Here is a 17,883-nt window from a genome sequence, read left to right as displayed (position 1 = left end):
CCGAGGGTGACCTATACGACATCGGTGACACAGTTCACAAAGTCACTAGGGAGGCGCTCCAGGAAGTAATGGCGGAGAAGCAGAATGTGTTGGGGGTGCTCAGGGCACAACTTCAAGTGCGGTCCCCACAGCAGGGAATGGTAGCCGCCTACGGGGCTATGGGTACTTCAACAACCGAGCAATTGCTGCAGGCCAAAATGGAAAATATCGTCGCACTGCCAGAAGGAGCACTTATAATGGACAAAACGGAGGACAAAGCCGCAGTAGGCCGGCTCAAGGGACTTGGCCTAAACTTGGCTACCCTTCCGCTAGAGATATTATACTAGTTGCAGGATGGAGCGACGATAGAGCTACGCGCTAGGGAAGGACGCACAATATAGATGCTCAATGAACAACGAATCAACATCGAGCAGCTAAGAATCTAACGTGATGAAGTAATAGCACAAACTCAACAGTTGGAGCAAATCGTCGAGGAAGCATGTCGCCGTGTCCCCGAGCTAGAGATTGCAGCAGACTTACCAGTAGGTATCTGGATCCACAAACTAGCTAGTGGATTCCATCAGGAAAAGGAGGAAGCAACAAGGATCCAGATGGACCTCAACCTGCAGATCGTGGAGCTGAGGCTGAAAGTGCAGCCCTCTACACCGCCGGAAGTCAGAGAGCAGTGGCACCATGACATTCAATTGGGGTTGGAAGCAATAGAGCATGCCATACAAGATTGCACAAGCTTGTTAGATCAGTCACTCTTCACCCTCACTTCACTGCAGGAAGACCCAACGCTATAGTGGTTAGAGATAGAAGAGCGGGAATTATAGTGGGCCTACGATAATGTTGAGGGGACCGCGCAGACGGTCGCCCTTACTCAGTGACTAGCCAAGATGAGGGAGGCCCAGGCTCTCAAGGAGCAGGTGGATGCCATGCGTCAGAAAGAAGCAGTGCTTAAAGAATGCATCTAGCCTTGGCTCAAGGAAGCATTCACGGTCACAACCAAGATCAAGGGAAAGTTGGCACAGATGCAGGGCATATATGCACTCAGGCAAGGAATTGCACCTGACAACGAAGCATCGGAGATACGCGCACAACAGGTACAACGGATAGCGGAAGAATGTGCCGCGGATGTAAGCGAAGCGCAGAGGTTGCTGGATGAACTTCACGCAAAGATCACCGCACCAGCCGAGTGACTCGGGATGAGTCACGATGATTGTGTTGGGGGCCTGTTGGGCAGCGGATCCCCCAATAGCAGATTTTTGGGGCTTAAAGCCCAGTTTTGGGTCAATGTAATGTAAAGACCCACAAAATGTGGGCGTGGAGTGTGAGAGTCTAGGGTTGTCTGCCCTAAAATATTGTAATTTAATATAGAATGTGTCATCCTACCCATGGTCCGCGGACCATGGGAATGTATAAATAGAGCGAGGCTCTAAGTGTAGAAGGCAGTTTTTGAGTATTGATCTTAAGTGATATGGGTTTTTGAGTGCGATATTTGCTCTGATTTTGTAAGTCCAAGTCTTGGGTCATAGTAGTAGAGAGAGGCTCTGCAGCTAACTGTGCAGAGGCCTGGTAGAGTCCGCAGTTGTGTGCGCGGACCCCTGCAGCTGAGTGTGTAGGGTGGAGTTGGGATTGTAACAGAACAAAAGTTTAATAAAAGCTAAGTTGATTATGAAATATTGTGCATCTGTTCGTAGATCTGTATGTTTATGCTTCTATTATATTTTTATGCATCTCTTTACATTCTATGATTGCGCGCACTTGTTATGAATGTTGAATGATTGATAAGATTACTGGGCCCACAAAATTAAGTCAGATATATAACAATAACACATTAAGGGTAGTGGATCTAGACAGTGCCCCTTCGCGTTTTGTACAGAGCTACGTGAAGGCCAGATAGCTACGCGGAGCAGCGCAAGCGCAGAAGATCAGTTCGCGAACTTCCTAGCCTTCATCAAGATATCCCAAGGGTGTGGAAACCTGGCTCCAACACCCTCCCATACTACCTCGGGTGAGACCTCAGTCCGCGCACTGCGGACTATTGTTGAAAGGGCCGGTAGTTTTGGGATTTGTTTGGCTAAATTACTTTTGAACCTGGGTCAGGCCCCAATAAGCCAACACATATCAATCGAAATTGGCGTATAGAAATGACTTGACTAACAGCTCTTTTGATATGATCAGAGCATGATGCTAGCGAGACCAATGTTTCATAGACACCATAATCATTGTCTCTCAAGGTACATACTCCACCCAGGTGTTCATAGAGTATGACCTACTTTGGACTATTCTTATCTTGGATAGTAAATCGTCAAAGAATATCAGTCCATGACTACTCTTATCTTGGATGCCCTATCCCATCCTCAAAGAGTATCGAATGCCAGATGATTACCCAATCCTCCATTCTATCTTTCCAGGTGAAGACCAGAATGATGTGTCTATCTCTCACTCTCAATTAGGGAGGACATAACAATTCTAATAAAGGAATGTACTCATTCCTTTGGAAGGAATGTACCTAAGCTTCCTCATGGCTTATGAATTTCCAAGTTTATTCCAAGTAAGAAACTTGTTTTCAGGCTCCCTCATAATTAGGGACCTACAACAGCTCTGCAACCAGTTGCTTGAAGAACTCCTTCCTTCGATGTCATGAATTTCTTTGTTAAGGAGTCTTCATCTTTTGGGGTTTATTCATAGGGCACAAACCATCCATCACTTTCATCCATGGGTCAATCATGTCATTATTCCTTTCATCAGAAAGTGATCCATTAGTCTTCATCTGGTGTTGCTTCATGTATTGCTGCCTTCTTCGTCCCATACTTTCCAGAAGGATCTTACATCCTTCTATATGGTCCTCTTGGAAGACATCCACATTTCTTCCCTTGGAAGACCTCCATAAACCTATCCAGACATTTGTTCCCAAAAAAAAAAATGAACACTTAAATCAAAATTACCTTTGTGATGGTCTTTCATCATAACATCTTCCAGTGTGCATCATCATCCTACATACATGTTGACATATCTCCCAAATATATCCATTGTCAAGGGTCTCCATGTTTTTCAGACTTCCATTAGAGTCTTCATATCTTTCCGGGAGATTTCCTAGTCAATTCTTCTTGGTCTTTCAGATGTTGATTGCCTTTTGTATGGTTGCATATCTCACAATCTCTTCCTTCGTCTCTTCACACATTTCATTCCCCGAAGCTTCCAATCAAAGTTCCTCAATTGTAGTCAACCACCTCATACTATATATGAGGACATATTATGTTGATTTCATCTAGTGTGACCTATTCGTTCCTGCATATTTTCAGAGGAGGGGATCCTTTTTCTTTGATCATGCTTCTCAAGATATAAGTATCGATCCATGTTACCTGCAACCATACGACATGAAATTATAGTATTGAATACAAGCATAGATACCTCATTTACTTTTAGGTCATCTAGGCTTGTTTCAACAACTTGATTGAAAATATATTCAACCCCTTGATCTTCTTAATCTCTTATGTCATCATACCATCATCCCATGAATTCCACAAGTTGGAGTTCCTGATGAAACACTTGCTTCTACTTTAGATCGGTGAATCCTCCAATGAGGATTCCCTCAGAGAACATTGAGGATCTTGCATATCCTTATTCAACAAATATTTCCCTTTTGACTGATGTATGATGAGACTTGTCCTGGATGACTTATTCCTTTTATATTTCAATGAGGTTACCAATAGCTATATCCTTCAAAGTTGACTATCATACACCTTTCATGATGTCACAAGCTCTTACTTCTAATGCTTTTACTCTTCCTTGGAATTCCTTCTTTCAACTTCCTCCACTTCTTCATTGAAATGGACTTCTTCTCTAGTCTTCTTGTTATTGCCCTTGAACTTAGGACAATCTTTCCTGTAGTGCTCATATCATTGAATCTTAGCTATGTTCTTATTTCCTTTCGACAAATGTCTGAATATGTTTTCCCTCAACCCGTCTTCTTTAATCTTGCATAGAAAACACAAGTTGTTGAATGAGATAACTTCCTTATCCTCATATACATTTGTTACCTTGTTCATCAGTTAATGCAATTAGAATAATGAGGATTATCTCTCCCAGATATTTCAATTGAGATCTTTTGAAGAGAACCCTTTATCCTTTGATACCTTCACTTTGTGTGGATCTAATGTGACCTTATTGATCACTTCTTCAAAGAATAGCCCTACCAACTTATCATATATATCACTTTGATGTCTCTAATACTACTATATGAGGGGACCTTTCATAAGAATCCCTTTCCATGTATTCAAAGGAGACCTTTTCATTGATATGTTCAATGACTTCACTTTCTTCAAGGACTATGTCTATCCTCCTTTTCCATGCAAGGAATTTCAATGACCCAACCAGCTTATAGATCTCTTTGAAAAACGAAGTCATTTTACCAAATTTGATTATAGAACGAAAGATACTTACTTGACAAGTGAAGATGAAATCTTCAGCTTGATCACTTTGATGGTGGTTGAAGAAGATGTATTAGTTCTCCTTTTGGATGATCTTCTTCCAAATAAAAATCCTTTCTTCAATAATGGAGATTGATCCTTTTATGATGTCAACACCTTTAGATCTAGCTTCCTTTGTCGATGATTCCTCAAATGATCTTCTTCAAGGATAAGGATGGGATCCTTGCTTTGATGGTAGGGATATTTTGAAGATGATGATAATGCCTTCTCGCCTTCAAGATGCTTTGATTTCTTTGGTAGTGAATGAGTGCAGATAAAAAATGCTTCCAGGGTTTCAAATTTCTTCTAGATGATGTGGATTTTGTTTTTAAAGTACTTTGAAATGCCTTGCTTTTTAGATAACTTGATGAGGGTCTTTGTGGTCTTTTTATGATGACTATAGGATCCAACATTTTTCCTGGTGTAGACTTCTAGTTTCTTTAATTTGTATATCTATTTGCCTTGAGTATAGTTAAGACTTTGGTCTTGATCATTTGATGATCCCAAGACTTCTTTTGAAGTATACTTCCTTCTTTGATATAGGGTTTGATTCTTCAATGTAGATCCTTCAATTTTCTTTGATACCTTCCTTGAAAATTGATCCTTAAGTGTCTCTTTGATTAGATTCCCTTCCTTGACTTTGACACCTTAGCTCTGATACCATGTTGAGAAATCTAAGGCATTAGCATTGGGTGATTTATCTTCTATTAGTGACTGCTTGTGAATGCATTTTACTTCTTTATATTAGGATCTTATTATTCTTAGATTATTAGTGTTCTTCTTCATCAAACAGTAACCAATGCATGAACATAGATAGACGAGAGACGCAAAATGTAGGCTATCATCCAGGGCCAAAACTTCCCACTCTTTGAGAGGAAAACCCACACAAAATCTCCTTATAGAGATTCCAATTGACGAATACTAAGACAAAGACCCTTAACATATTTAGCCACTCCAAGACCAATACATTAGTTCTACTATTTTCTTCTTCTTGACTCCATTTCTGCTTTGACCTTCTTAGCACCAAGACATAACTACCATTGAGATCTTATTTATGTATGTACATTGAGATCTCCTTTAACTGATGAGACCTCCTTGCTGTCAGAGACCTTAATTCTGTGATGGAACCAATACTTCTTCTCTGAGTTAGCACTTAGACCTTTTGGAACATCACCGATGTCTTTTACTATGGCAGCGAGACCTATCCGAGTTCCTTTGGAAACATGCTTGTCACTATAATATTGATCCAAATTGCAAAGGGTAATCCTCGACTCTTCACTAAACTGAAGTCTCATAACGTAACTGTGTTTATATTCTTCGCATCTCAAAATTAATTTGAACATTTGTGTATATAATTAGCCCAGGAGAAAATGTCCTTGTTGTCCCTTCATCACTTCTCCATCCGAACTTTCTTCTCTACTATATATCTGAACTTCTCCCTATCTTATTCACCCGAAATCTCAGAGAGAGACTTCCAAAATTCATTCTATTGTTATCCATCTGAAACCATAAAGAGGTATGTGAATTTTTGACTTGACATTTCGAATAGATGTGTCTCCATATAAGGGTAGCCGACATTTCCTTTTTGTTTTGAGGCCGACTTCAAGAGTAGGACTAATGCTTGTCATTGGAGGGCTTCTAGACCTTTTCATAGACTCATATACATTTTTATATCCCCAAGAAGGGTTCTTCATACATGAAATTGAATCTTTGAATTTAATGATAAATCTTAAGGCTCTTAATGGGAGCCATCTACATAAAATATCTTGCTCGTGAAACCCATGAAGCAAGTCTTACAATTATAATTTTATTCTCTTCTTTTCATCATTTACAAAGATCATAATTACATGTCATTATGAATATCGAACCTAGTTACACTTTTCAACATTATGGCCTCAAGACACCACCTCAAGACTCCTGGAACACCATAGAAGATTACAATAAGGTTCCAACCCTCATAGACAAGAGACCCATCTCTATTTGGGCTACGACTAGGGTAAAGGTGGATTCATAGCCCTCTTATCCCAGAAAAACAATCCTCTAATGGTGTTTTTCCTACAACATCTTAGTGCGGCCCTAAACAAAGATGCCAAGAACCAAAAGCATGCATAGAAATCGCATCAACTTACCTCATTTTCCTTGATCTGGGTCTTTCCTTTGTTGTAGATTCCGGTGACCTGGTTAGGGCTAGTATCCTCCACTTCATCCCTCTTTCTAACCGCCAAAATCCTTCTTCATTGTTGTGATTAGTCCTCATTGGAATGTTGCTCCATTGCGCTGAGTTCTAGGCTAGATTCCAGTCCTCCAAACAGGCCTGCAACCCCTCACAATCTGTGATCTAGGGCTGTGGCCTTCCTAAACTCAAGAATAGACTTGCAGTTTCAATATACTAGAGCAACCATCCTTCAATTAATACATAACCAACTTAGAATATACCCTAAGGAACTCAGCCTTGCTGTAGTTCTACTCGGCCTCCAAGAATAGTCATGAAAGATGCCAACACTACCTCCTTCTCCTTCGTTTTAGAGTCTGCCATAACCTCCGACCCAAACAATTATATCCTTCTTTTGATTGAGCTCCATTTTATGCTCAAGGATATGAATTAATGCCTTCACACTTGACCTATATTTATAGGCATCAAGTGGCTCACGATTTGGCTTTGGCCACTACTTTAACCTCAATTTGACCTGTCCAACTGGACAAATTAATCCACCATAACTTCAAAAATTCATTTGTCTTCAACCACAAATTGAAATCAAATGATTTTCGATGTGTCAAATTTGTCTTGATGAGTACTATCAACCTCATCCATCACATGTCGAAATCTCTCCATAGTTTTGTCCCCAACATCGATGGGTACAAAAGCTCAAGCTTGGGTTTCAAGCCCACAAGGCCACTTGTGGATCTCCTTCCTCCAAACCTTTGATCCTCAAGGGTTGGAGTGCCTCCCAAGCTACAAAACTCAACAAAACTCAGATTCAACACTTTCCAAAAACATTCAAGTCAACTTTATCAATCACAAATAACCATCAATAGCACTTTCAATTATTCTTCGATCTCAAACATCCTTATTTCCTTTTCATCATGTCATCGACTATGGAGGACATTCACTTCTCTTCAAGCTCCCTCTCAACTAAGGATATATATACTTTCCTTTATCCAATTTCGTTCTCAACTAGGGAACAAGTCCATTAACTATCTTATTCTTATAGTCACATAGGATCTTTCTTTTGCTTCATTATTTCATCGGAGAATTTTGACCTTTCAAAACTTCATTTGTTTAGGAACATCATTCTTTATAACTTCACATGACAACAAGGTCATCTATTAATTATAATGCCAACAATATACTTACAACTCCCTCTTTCCATCATGCTCATCAAGTCATTATGAGGTAGGTAGACATCTTCAACATCTTTAAGACTATGCACCTGCAAATCTTCAACAACAAGTTCAACCAAGCTCAAATATATAGGAGCATGAAATCAATTTTGTCAATGTCAACATATCATCACAATGGGAGCATATAGGATTATCAAAACTAAGAAATGAAACTTTGGACATCCAAAACCTAAACCTAATTAGGTTTACAAACAATATGGGTTACATATTTCATACCCTACACTTATCATAACAACTTTTCTAGGGTTTTTTTCACAAACCCTAGATTTCATCAAGATTACAACTAAATCTAGTTAGTATTCTAATCATACCGAATTTTTTTTTACATCTAGGGTTTCATTATCATACCTTGGAATCTTATAGCAATGTTTACTAGGGTTTTATTTTAAACCCTAGATACAAATATAAAAAATTTAAATCTAGGGTTTCCATTATACGGAAGCATGTACACCTAGGGTTTCATTCCTAGGATCTTTAATTAACTATTACAAGGCGTTGTGGTAGAAACACAAACCCCCCCCCCCCCCCCCCCCCCCCCCCATTATTCACTTAATTCTAATTATGGGGACCCTTTGATTGAATCTTGGTCATGTCGTTTTTTGATTTTCTTAGTTTGGATTGCTTCAATGAGTTTGATATGTTTTTGTCTTCCATCTCATTTGGTTGTTTGGTTTGAAAATGGTGCCTAAACGAAGATTGGACATTTTCACTGCCTTGGCCTACTAAATGTATAAAAAATACATTACTTTTGTTTTATAAATTTATTTGTTTGCAAATAATAAACTTTTATTTGTAGATATTGTTATCACCCCAAGAAACTCTCCTAGGTTGTAGCTCAGAGTTGCTCGGGAACATTACAAATTCAACTTGATTTTGCAAATGGATGAATGGAAGAGATGATGCTTGTTCAAGCCAGATAACCACTTCTACTTTGCTTGACTCCAGACATGCGTGAACACCCCCAGACTACAAGGCTTTAGACCACCAATTACTCACAATTTAAGGATTGGGTGAATATGGAGAATACTGACCACACCAGCAGATGCACAAGACCATGTGATGGCCGGCTGCAACCAGTAAAGAAGTCTGTAAATCTAATTCCCCAACACACAGACAGGATGACAACTCTCTGGCATTAGGTGAAAAGAAACTTGAACAACTCATTCACTGATACATACAAGACTTTAACATAGAGGTAGGATGACAACTCCTCTAATGCTAAATGTCAAGAGCTCAAAAATACAACATATCAGGCACAACTTAGAACAGAAGGAGAATGAAAAGTGAGCAATTAATAGCAAAAGAAGCTTGTATTAGCTGAAAATGAAGATGAGACGCTGCAAGTATCAAAATAGTCACAGTCTCCAGAAGTTGAACCTTACATCAAGACATCAACCATCAACCCTGATTACATCTTGTTTCTGGGTATATATAGAGTTTCAATACAAAGGCACTCGGTCATTCTAAGTATGGAGGGGTCAAAATTGACCACCAACCACATTTATTTACCTGATGGAGCTCCTGAGTGCGCTTGCTTGCTGTAGTGGATGAATCTGATCTTTTTCCTGCGCTCTGTTATGCTCTCGGGTAGTTGGAGTGCCATATAGGATGAAGCTCCATAACTGTTAAATGTAGCTATCTGTTCGTGCTTTGCCATTTTTCTTCTCGGCCATATTGTTGGTTAAATATGGTGGTTGAGGAGCAACTGCAAATAGTAATGAAAACTGGTCACCTTCATCCTTCGGGTGCTCGAAACAGTCAAGGTATGTGGACTGCACAGCGGGTGGAATAGTCGGGTGAAAGAGTAATATCGGCCGTCGGATTGGGCGGATAGACGATGGAGATGAGTCAACAGGGATATCGGAGGAGGCGGGAGCGGGATGATCGTGGGCCGTTGGATCTTGAGCAGGCAGATCCAACGATCGTCGGACAGCAGAAACACGCGAAGGTTAACGGGCGGGGATGGAGGACGGGCGGTAAGTGGTATTGATCGCACTGGAGTTTGGTGTTAGGCGGTAAAAGGACAATGGTGCATGATGCCATACAACGCGTGATGCGTGGAAACGGAGGAGAGGGGAAAAATACTCTCCATCGCGCGTTAACGTGTCGTTACTTCACGGGCGCGGGGAGAGTGGACACCGTCCGATCATGGCGGAAATGATCGGACGGTGGGGATTCGATCGCGCAGATTTTCGTCAGGCACGACGAAGGACCGTTGGATCAGGGTGCGGCGATCGACGACCATGATTAAAAGGCGACGATGGGTTATGGAAGTGCGAGGTCATGTGGATGCGGTGTTATGGGGGTTTATGCTTTGTGCTCGGGGCTTGAAGAAACAAGGGTTTATGCCGGGTTTTGGAGGAAAAACAGAGGTAGTGGGGTTAAGAGAGAGTAAGCAGAATGAAGGAGAAGAAGGAAGATGACTACCATGAGCTTCTTTTGAGCATAATCAATACGACCAGGCTTATATTCGGCCTTTAAAAGACCATAGTTATAGAAGAGCTAACATTGGCTCCTTCTAGGGATGAGATCCTCTCTGTGAGGTCTCAAGAACTGCAGATCATTGCCTTTCCTGTGAAAACCAAATTAGAAAAATTTCCAAGTGTTCCATTGGGCATGGGGTCTAATTGAGCCTACACTAAAACTTATAAAATAACATATTTACAAATTTAAGGCTAAAGGCCTTAAATAACATAAACTTTTAGAAAATGCCCATTAACTGGGCCATCACTGTCTCTCCTTCCATACTTTGCAGCATGATAGTATTGTTCCCCTGGATCTGAGAAATGATAAATGGTCCAGTCCACAGAGCATCAAACTTCCCATGATTGCCTTTCTTTTCTTTCAGTGCATCCCTCTTAAGAACCAAGTCTCCGACCTGAAAATTATCTATTTTTGTCCTCCTGTCAAAAACTTTCTTGATCTTCTTTTGATGTGCTGCAGACTTCTCAACCGGCTGTTCATTGATTTGATGTACCTCTACTAAATCAATGATCCTTTTGCCATGTTTTCTTCCAAATTTTTCTCTTCTTGCAAGAACTTTGCCACAGGGAGGGTTAACTGAATTGGGAAAACAACCTTAATGCCATATACCAGCCTGAATGGAGAATTCCCTGTGGATTTCTTGGTGGTCACTCTGTCAGCCCACAGTGCGTACTTGAGCTTGGAATCCCAATTCCTTTTGTTGTCTTCCAAAAACTTTTTAATTATTCTTATCAGACTCTTGTTGGAAGATTCTGCTAGACCATTTCCTTGAGGGTAGTATGAGGTGGAATGAACTAGCTTAATGCCCATTGAGTCACACATGTCCACCAATTCTTTTGCCCTGAAGGCTGCTGCATTGTCTGTAACCAGTTTATGTGGACAGCCAAACCTGGTGAAAATATTTTCATTTAAGAACTTCATGACCACATGATGATCAACCTTTCTGGTAGGGATGGCCTCAATCCATTTAGTGAAGTAATCTGTGGCTACTAATATCCATCTGTGTTGGCCACTGGAATGTGGATTGATTTCTCCAATGAAATCCAAGCCCCACTGCTGAAAAGGGCCACTAGCATGTATGGGTTTTAAGGGTAGGGACTTCAAGTGTTGCTTCCCTTCAAATATTTGGCACCTGTCACAAGATTTAACAAATGAAAAGACATCAGAAAATAAGGTGGGCCAATAGTACCCAGCTCTGAGGATTTTGTGGGCTGTAGTTTTCCAATAATGATGTCCTCCACATATGCTGGAATGAAATTGCTGCATCACTTCCATGGATTGTTCTTTGTCCAGACACCTCAAGAGAACTCCAGAGGGGTCCCTCCAGTAGAGTAGATTTTCATGAATGCAATATTTAGCTGCCTTGAGCTTAATAGTTCTGGCTTGGCTTGAACTAAGGCCTGGAGGAACTTCTAGCTTCAGCAAGAATTGAGCTATTGCAGAGTACCATTCACAAGAAGCTATATTTTCTGCCAATGACTGATTTCACCCTGGTTCAGCTGTTTCTTCTGCTGCTTGACTATCTTCTGAATTTATGCTTATCAAATTAATGTCCAATATTTTGCAATTTTCCTCAGCCATTAGCCTAGCAAGGCCCTGACCTCTGACAAGCTTGGTGGGCTTCAGTTCTATGTTAAATTCAATAAGCTTTGCAATCCATTTAGCCCTTCTTCCATCAGCATTAGGCTATGTTAAGACATCCTTTATTGAAGCAGAGGGTACATATGCAATTACCTTGGAGTGCAGAATGTAAATTCTGAAAGCTTTCAAAAAAATTATAAGAGGATATGCTTGTTTTTCAATGATATCATACCTCAGCTCAACATCCCTTAAGGTTTTGCTGAAAAATGCCACTGGATGCTCTAAGCCTTCGTCATCCGCTTGCATTAAAACTGTTGCAAGGGTTTCATCAGAGGTAAATGAAAATATATGGAATTCCTTGCTGTAATCTGGGTTGATTAAATTAGGAGCTTCCATAATAGCCCTTTTGATGGATTCAAAAGATTTTATTTCTCCATCAATCCATTTGATTTCCGACCCCTTTTTCAACGTGGAGGTAATGTGTTTTACAAGTTCTACCAAATTTGGGATAAACCTCCTTACAAAATTTATCTTGCCCAGAAAGGACTGGATATCCTTTTTCGATCTCGGGACAGATAAGGTCTATATTGCTCTTACTCTTTCTGGGTCAATTTTGACACCTGCAGCAGAAACAACATGTCCTAACAACTTGCCTTCTTCTAAAGCAAACTGTGACTTTTTAGGATTGACTGAAATCCCAAACCTTCTGCACTTCAGGAACACTTTCTTCAAATGCTGCAAATGGTCTTGATGGCTGCTAGAGTACACTGTTATATCATCAAGGTAGACAAGGACAAATTTATCCTTCTCTCCTACAAATGCTATATCCATAGCTCTCTGAAAGGTGGCTCTAGCATTCATCAACCCAAAAGGCATCTTGGAATACATAAAAGTGCCCCAAGGAGTGGTGAATGTAGTCTTCTCTTGATCATCTGGATGTACAACAACTTGGTTATACCCTGAAAATCCATCTAGGAAAGACATTACTTTGGCTCCTGAGACCTTCTGCAACAAATGCTCCATCTTGGGTAGAGGATAATTGTCTTTCTTAGAGCATTTGTTTAAGTTTCTGAAATCAACGCAGAGCCTGATTTCTCCACTTTTCTTCCTTACCACCACCAGGTTGGCTACCCATTTTGAATATCTAAGAGGGACTATGATTTTTTTTTTTTTTTTTTTTGTAAGCTCAGGTAGTACTCATTCTATTACTGAAAATTTTCCAAAAAGATACATCGTCCAAACCATAGAAGCCCGCCCTCAAGGGGAAACCGGGTCAAAACCATCTGTAATTTTTCAGTCCAGCCCAGAAGTAATAGGCTCTCAGTCTAACCAAAGTAGCTAACACAGCATAGCAGTTTTGAAACTTACAGCAAACCTTATTCATAACTATATTACTACTCCTACTATTCATCTATAATGACGTGGACAAAATCAGAACAAAACATAGAAACAGAGCTTAACATATCTTCCGTCAAGCATCTTCCTTTTCCTCTGGCTGGCTGGCTGCTTGCGCAGAATTCGGCTGGCTGTCTCCTTGAACAAGGTCCTGACGTTCACTCTTCAGAAGGTGCAGAATCTCATCCATTTTATCCTCCTGTTTTGACAGGGCTGTACGAATATAGCTTAGCTCCTTGCTCATATCAGGTTTCTTCTGAAGCAAATCAGCCATTTCTTTGGCAACCTGTTCCAAGGCCTTCGCCATCTAGCCTTTCATTACCCAATATATGTGAAGGGATTGCTTGAAAAGAGTCCTGCGACCACGAGTGTGGCCTGGATCGTGGAGGATTGTCGCCCATTCTTCCATCTCGTCTGCCGATTGCTCCTGAATGGCCTCCTCTTCAAGAAATTGCATTATCTTGCGAATATCAGGGTCAGCATTGTTTTGAAAGGCCTTTTCCGCCGTTCGAATTTGGTGCATCACTGTTCTTTTCGGCTTCGCTGGTCGCTGCTGACGCTTGCCAGAATTTTCCCCTTCCTCGTACTCTGTCGTGCTCTGGTTCCTATCCCCCCTCTGCGTTTTGCTTTGACCACTGCTCGGTGGACGACCCCTCTTGCGGAGCCCCGAGCGCCTATCATCAGAGGCATACTGCATAGACGAATTCGTCTCCGGCTGGGGCGTGCTTCCTTTCGAGCTCCTCTTTTGCATTTCCTTGAATCTTTTCCCAGAGACTCCAGCGACTTCCTCTTCTGAATCATCGTCTATATCCCAAATTATAAAAGGGGAGTCTCGTTCTAAGGGGCTTTTGCCCTTCCCTTGCTCCCGTTCTTCCTCAATTACACTCCGCTCCCCTGCACCACGGCCTCTCTGACGGGTTTCCATACCACCTGCAGTCCTGTCACTCTTCCTTCTCTGTTTATATCTCCCCCTTGAATGCCTCTGCTGGAGATTATGGAAATGTTTTTGAAATGTCCCGCAGAGGTAGTTGATTATCTGATTCTGTTTCTCTTGCCTTCGGAGATTTATAATGAGGTGAGCATAGAATGATGCCTGAAGTTGAATTCCGGACTGCTTCCCATCCAGATCCGATACCCCACTACCGTTGGCCGTTCCATCCGTAATCACGTCCCCTGCCCTGTATTCTGACGCCTCGTTAATCTCCCCTCTCAGCTGATGCGTATTAATTATCGCATCAAATGCGTAATCCTTGGTACTCATCCCCGCTGCCGCCATAATACCTCCTTTTAATTCCTGCTCCATCATTGTGTGGTTTTGCATGCCACTTAACACCTTATTCAATCGAACCTTGGCCATGGTTCGATCGTTCCTCTGCCATTTAATGATCCCTTTCATTGATCGAAGTGTGATCCCCGATAACACCATCATGATCAGCCTTGATGAGCGTACTCAGATCTTGCCACTCTCTATTTGCCTCCGTATTCCTCCACTGACTATCTATCCTGCTTTGCTGGCCTTTGCTGCCCCAGTTGGCAAGCCAGTCCGCAGGTTTATTGCCATTTCTTCGAACATGATTAAAGGTACAGTAGTCTATTCTTTTAATCATATCCGCGATCTCCTGTACGATACCTGCTGTGCGCCAGCTCTTAGTCACCTTTTCCCACCCCTTGCCATTCCTGAGTTTCTTAACCATTTCAATAGCAATTTGGGAGTCGCCCGTAATTTCCAAGTTAGAATACCCATTTCTGATAGCAATTCTCAAACCAGTGTGGAGAGCCCAGAACTCGGCCTCATTGTTGGTCATATTCCCTCCCCAGTCGGCATATATCCATCTTACTTGTCTGTTGCTGTCACGGAATATACCCCCGAACCCTGCATCCCCAGGGTTGCCCTTAGAGGCCCCATCGAAATTTAGTTTTATAAATTGTCCCCTGGGATAGGTAAACTTGTCTGGGCTTTTAATCCTCATGTCCTGCTCTCTCCTTAATTGATAATGCACCATCTCCAATTTTAGGTTGAGTCTGTTCATAATTTCCTGCTCCCCTGGGTCTGCTTTCCAGTCTTCGTCCTGCCATCTCTCTACCAGAATAGTTTCTCTCATCGCCTCTACCACCCGTTCCCAAATTACCTCAGACTCCTTATTGACACTTTTGAAAATTCTAGCATTGCGTTCCTTCCATACCAGCCATACTACAAAACCTGGGACAAGATTCCAGGCTCTTTGTATGACTCTGCAGTGGAAAGTTTCTTCCCTCCAATGGAAAACCATTTCAATAAAATCTCTAACCTCCACCCCGGGTTTATTAAAGGTGCGCTTGATATTGGACCATAGTTGTTTAATGAACGGGCAGTGGATCATAATATGATCTCTGTTTTCTTCGTGATTCTTACACAGATAGCAGCTCGAAGGTCCCGAAAAACCCCTTTGCTGGATGCGGTCCCAAGTTAAGATTTTGTTTTTCGAAGCTAACCAAGCGAAAGTGGTTACTTTGGGCCACCAATTTAGATCCCAAATTTTCCTCCAATCATGCTGGCCATCGTTGATGTTGTGGGGAATTGCCAGGTAATAGGCTTCCTTGGCTGAGAAAAGGCCTCTCATGGTATTACCCCAGCGGAGGATATCTTTTCCGTCTCTTACTCTGATTCTCCTTGAGTTCATTTCCTTTTTGAAAGCCGTCTGTAAGTCAGGACTAAGATTCTGATCCCACTCTAACGGGTCCTTCCAGGATCTCCAACAGTCATTCATGTTGGCAGGATTCCAATAATCCTTGACACTTGTTCTATTCCCCTCAATTCTTCCTCTGATTTGATGAAGGTCCTGCATATTGTTTAGTCTTTCCCTTTGCTGCCATTTGTCGTCCCAGAAGTGAGCTTCATTACCTCCTCTGATTTCCCAGAATGCATGCTGCTCAACAATGTTTCTATTTTGGCTGGCCAATTCCCATACAGCGGATCCGCGAGGCATTTCTTCTTGACTTAGAATGTCGACCTGTGAGTCTGGCATTCGATATTTTGTTCTCCATATTGATTTCCAGAGGTCATTTCCCCCTTGCACCCACCTCCACCAAAGTTTAGCTCCCAGAGTTTGATTGAGCAATTCCGGGTCTCTTAATCCTAGCCCACCTCTCTCCTTCCTCTCTGTAAGTTGGTTCCAGGCCACTAAGGCCCATTTCTTCTTTTCCTCCGACCCTCGCCAAATGAAATTTCTGATAATTTCTCTAATCTTCCCATATACTCCTCTCGGGGCCGCCATAATAGAAAGGGGATAAATAGGTATAGCCTGAAGAACCGATTTGGCTAAAACAATTCTGCCAGCAATATTCAGGACTCTAAAAGCCCAGCTCGAGACTTTCTTCCTCATTTTGTCTAAGATTCCCTGCCAATTCTTTAATCTTTTTGACGTGAAGTCCAGCATGGTACCCAGATATTTGGTGGGTAGTTCACCCGTTTTGAAGCCCAGAATTCTAGTAAGGTGGGTCTTCACTTGATCCACCGTGTTGAAGATAAAAACACACGATTTATCCCGGTTAATTTCAAGTCCCGATGCCTCAGCAAACAAGTCAAGAATTTTCTTTAGGTGTTTGACTTCCTTAACAGTTGGCTCTCCAAAGAGCATAATATCGTCAACAAATTGTTGATGCGTTAGAGGAAGTCTGTTTCCCCATAAGCGAAGTCCTTTTAATCTGTGAGCTGCTCTTTCCTGAGTAATATACCTTCCTAGACCCTCTGCTGCTAAGATAAACAGGAAAGGAGACAGCGGGTCGCCCTGACGGATACCTCTGGATGCATTAAACGTGTTCGAAGGGTTTCCATTGACTAAGATAGAAAAGTTAGGGGAAGAAATGAGATTGTGGATCCATGTAATCCATCTCTTGTGAAAGCCGAAACATTCCAGAACCCTTTCCAGGTACCTCCAGTTGAGCCTATCGTAGGCCTTGGATAAATCAAGTTTGATCATCATTCCCTTTTGTTTTTTATCTTTGAGGGAGTGGATAACTTCTTGAGAGACAACTAAGCCATCCAAGATCTGCCTCCCCTCCACAAAACCAGTTTGCTCCGCCGATATTAAACTTTCCAGCAAGGGTTTTAATCTTCTAGCCATTAAAGAGGTTATGATCTTATACACTACATTACAGAGAGCTATCGGCCTAAAGCCATTAGCATCCTCCTTATTTTCGCCTTTAGGTATTAGAGTAAAGAAGGTTGAGTTCAGAGCCGGCCATACCTTCTGTTGCACCCTTGATTCTTCTACCAAATCCAGAATGTCTTTTCCAAGAAAATGCCAGCCAGCCTGGTAGAAATCTACTGTAAAGCCGTCCGGTCCCGGTGCTGTGCCTTTCCTCATTGCTTTCACTGTCTCTTCCAGCTCTTCCAAAGTTACCGCCCTCATTAAGGCTTTGTTCTGGTCCTCCGTAACTAGTCTAGGAATAGCATTACAGATCTCCTGGATAGCTCTCACTCGATCAACTTGAGGTTCAGAAAGGATTCCTCTATGATGATCCACTAAAGTTTGCTCAATTTCCTTTTGCTCCACCAGTCTTATACCATTATTCCCTTTAATGG

The sequence above is a fragment of the Pinus tabuliformis genome, chromosome X, assembly GCF_031772625.1.
Source record: "Pinus tabuliformis cultivar Carrire ecotype Pingquan chromosome X, CPIR1, whole genome shotgun sequence".
Classification (NCBI taxonomy): Eukaryota; Viridiplantae; Streptophyta; class Pinopsida; order Pinales; family Pinaceae; genus Pinus; species Pinus tabuliformis.
Note: the sequence above shows the minus strand (reverse complement) of the source record.